Raw genomic sequence first — 4,244 nt, forward strand, 5'->3', positions numbered from 1 at the left:
AGGAGACCAGGCAGGACAGAGACAATGGTTTCAGGAAGCCATTCAGGCGGGACCCCAGCCACACTGACCTGCCCTTTACTCCCAGGGCCCCTATAGGCCCCTCTGTCCTGTGACTCAGGGTACCCTGGGGTCACTAGCCTGCACAAGGCTGGAGAGGAGGAAGCCACTGTGCATTGCCCTTAAGGACACCAGGCAGCACAGTGCCATTCTTGATGGGCTCCTTCAGTGCTTCTGTCTCACTGGCTGGTATTTGTGTGCCTTCTGTACCATTCTGTGTATATTTTAAGACACTCTGTAATACTGTTGGTTGGGAAGTGTAAATTATACAATCTTTTCTGAAATGTGGCTATATTAGAGTGTAAAGGACACACATACTTTATCACAAATTGCACCACTCTGTACATATATTTGCAAAAGTTCCCAAAGTATGTGGAAGGATGTTCATGGGATCTTTTTTTTTTTTTGGTATGGGGAATCGAACTTGGGTCCTTGCACTTGTGCAGCAGGCAGTGAAACCACTGAGCTAAATCCCCGGCCCCGGGATCATTTTTTTAAAGAGTGTAAGGAATGGAAATGGGCCAATGGGCCTTTTCATAATGGGAATACTATCATAGGCAGCTATAAAAGTCCATATGGTGGGTCTCTCTCTATAGATTGACATGGAAGGTTGGTCAGTGTGTATTATTGGGTGAGTAGAATAAATTGTAGAACAGGTAATAGGAATGATCTTATTTGTTTATATTTAAAAGTCAGATATAGGAGCTGGGCATGTAGCTCAGTGGTAGAGCATGTGCTTAACATATACAGGCCCTGAGTTTGATCCCCAGCACCCAACCCACCCAGGTGGGCTAAATCTATGTGTGGTGTCACACTCCGGAAATTCCAGCATTCTGCGAGGCTGAAGCAGAAGGATTGCAAATTCAAGCCAAGCCTGAATGTCTTAGTGAGACCTTGTCTCAAGATAAGGGGGGGAGGATACAGCTCAGTGGCGCTGTGCCTGCCTCATAAGTGTAAGGTCCTGAGTTCGATCCCTGGTGCCCAAAGGCGGGGGTGCTGGGGCAGAGTGCTGGGAATGTAGATCACTGCAAAGACTCCAAGTTCACTCCCAAGCACCCCCCCCCAAGTCATAAGTATGCTTATACATAGATATTTCTAAAAATATATATTGGACAGCTACCTCTGGGAATTGGGGATGGAGGGATGTACTCTTCCATACGATTATATTTTCTTTCCAGGTTAGTGTTTGATTGATTGATTGATTTTTTTGTGGTACTGAGGATTGAACCCAGGGCCTTTATACTGAGCTACATCCCTACAGTCCCAGCCCTTTTTTATATTTTTATTTTGAGACAGGCTCTCACTAAGTTGCTAAGTTGCCCAAGTTGGCCTCAAACTTGCTATCCTCCTGCCTCAGCCTCCCAGCATGCTGGGATTACAGGTGTTCACCATCGTGCCTAGCTCCATGTTAGTGAAACAGTTTATGAAACATGGGGCTATTTAATATACTAGGCTTAACTTCTGTCAACCAACTTGGGGTAGGCACTCCATGGTGTTGGTGGTGACTGGAAAAAGCATGCCAGAATCACCAATGGCCTTTGCCATTGGCCTTTCCAGTAATCACCTATCATCATCATAGCTGCTAGTGTTAATCAAAAGCCTAGCAAGTGCCAGGCTTCATTTCTCTGGTTTTGCTTAGGTAGGTGTCATTGGTTTGCTCCTGCTCCTTGGCAGGTGAGGGGTGGAGTCAGCCTGACCCAGGCTGGGGGAAGGTGGGTGTGGTCTCCATTTTCCACCAGTGGACCTGGCCTCTGATCCCTCCAGAGCTGCCTATTGGGGCAGGAGGAAGCCCCAGGGTCGTGCCACACAGTGGACCATGAATTGCAGGGAGATGTCCCCATCCCTTTAGCCCCAACTGGGGTGTCATCGAACTGGGGTTAGGAGGTGGACCAGGCTGTGAAAGGCCCTATTTGCATAAGCAGCCTGTATTTAGAGAGAAAGACATCATTGCACTAGGCTTCTAGGCCTCTCAGAGCACCAGTTGCCACCCCTGGTTCATGAGGCAGGGAAAGAGATGGAAAACCTACAGGTCAGGAAGCAGCTAGGGTCAACCTCAAATCTGCTGCCAGCTATCCAGCGAGGAAGAAGCATTAAGAGCCTCCACTGTAGTAGAGAGTCAAGCAGATGCCAGGTCACTTGCTTTGATGCAGTGAATTCTCAATTTTACCCATTATGGGTGCTATTGATACACTTACTGTATCAATGAGGACATCAAGATCAGAAAAGTTAAGGGCTGGGGATTTAGCTCAGTGGTTCAGTTGCTTGCCTTGCAAGTGCAAGGACCCAAGTTCAATCCCTGGTACCAAAAAAAAAAAAATCAGAAAAGTTAAGTTAGAGGCCCCAAGTCACTCAGCTAAAAAGTGCCAGAACTGAGATTCAAGGCCAGTTCTTATTGACTCTAAGGTCTATACTCATAACCCCAAAGATGTCTTGTTTGGGTCACTCTAAGGAGGTCCCAGAGTGGCAACCCCTTCTGGCCAGCCTCACAAGCACAGACATTAACTTTCCTGCAAGGTCACTTCCAATAGTCCTGTGCCTTTAGGGTCTCCTGGGGTGTGCTCAGCCTGGGGTAGCAGAGTATCACAGAGTATTACAGAGCCAAATGCAGTCCCAGGGCCTTTGGTGAGTGTTGCTGCTAACTGCTGCTGCCGCCTAGCCTCCTGGCTGCTGGTCACCTGCACTATTCTAGACCCCTCTTCGTCCATCCTTGACCTGAAGGAGCTTGCAAGAAGGGGCCTAAGCCCAGTGCTTCTGAGAACTGGCCTGGTGGGGAAGATGGAGCCTGGAGAAGCAGGAATGGGAGTCACTGGGATTCCTCCAAGGCCACTGGGTCCCCCTGGATGGTCCTGAGACTGCCCCAGTCCTGGGAAAGAGACCCCTTTCCACCTTGTGAACCCTCTGCTTTTCCTGCCTCAGCCCACAGTGAATAAAATTTCTTTGCAAAGCCTCCCATGTTTCTGGTCAGTTTTTCTGGGTGGGTGTGAGAGGAAAGTGAGACTCAGTCACTAGCAAAGACAACTGGTGTCTTGAGGTGTGGTGGGGACCCTGGGGATGATGGGAAGGATGGAGTAAGAAGTCTCACAAGGGCTTGGAAAGTCTGTCCCCTTGACTTGGGCTAGGGTCACCTGGGTAAGAAGATGCAGGCCAGGGCCTATCCAAGGCATTGCTTGGAGGGAGGAGATGGTAATTATAGGTCCCCTGCCCTCAGAAGAGGGGTCCTGAAAGTTCTGGATTGGGGGCCATCCCCCAAGCTCCTTGTAAACTCCCATTAGTGTCTTCTCATTTAATTTTCACTGAGATGCCATGAGACAATCCTATTTTACAGACTAGGAAACAGGCTCAGAGAGGCTAAGAAATACACCAAACCACACTGCTGGGATGCAGTGAAATTGTGCTCCAAATCTCATCTCTCTGACCAGAAGCAGGTGCAGGAGTCATGAACCTTCTGAAAGCCCTTGGCAAGTTTTTTCCTGTATGGGCAAAAACACAGCCATGTGTCCATCTCAGGCTTCCTTCTCACAAAACCTTGGAACCCAGACAATAATGAATACTTCCTTAGGCCAGGCAGTGTTCGAAGTGCTTGTTTGCGTTTTAAATTATGGTTTAATCCTCAGACATAATGGCACTATCTTTATTCCTATCGAAAGGGGAGGGTGAGGCTCCATCAGGCATCCATGGTGGCCAGCGGGGCTGTGTGTGCCGCCCGGATGCAAACACAGGTGTCCTCTGTCCAGATGTCTCCATCAGCCTGACACGCCTCCGGACCCCAGTGAGACGTCCCTCCCCTGCCCCTCTGTAGCCGGGCCAGGACCACTGGCGGGCGGCGCTGCCCGGAGAAGTGCACGGCTCCTCCTGCGGGGTAGCGGTCTGGAGCCCCGGGGCACCGGGAGGAGCCAGGACCCCGAGCGGGAGGGAGTGGACTGGGGAACGCGCTGCACAAAGAGCTTTTTATTCAAATTTGTTTAGAGTTTCGCGAATTTGCATGAAAAATGTGTGAGAAAAGCCAGCTCCGGTGACCTCATCCGCACCTGCCATTAACGTTCAATTAGCGGCTGAATAGAGGCTGCCGACGAGACGTGCAGAGAATCCGGCCTGCCCGGTGCGGAGCGGCTCCGCGGGGCCAGCCCGGGGTGGGGGCGGGGAGGGGGAGGGGAGGGGCGCAGACTCCCACCAGCTCCTCAGCGCTG

The sequence above is a fragment of the Heterocephalus glaber genome, unplaced genomic scaffold (assembly GCF_053883595.1).
Source record: "Heterocephalus glaber isolate CG9 unplaced genomic scaffold, H.glaber_assembly_v1.0 deba00001531, whole genome shotgun sequence".
In the NCBI taxonomy this organism is placed as follows: Eukaryota; Metazoa; Chordata; class Mammalia; order Rodentia; family Bathyergidae; genus Heterocephalus; species Heterocephalus glaber.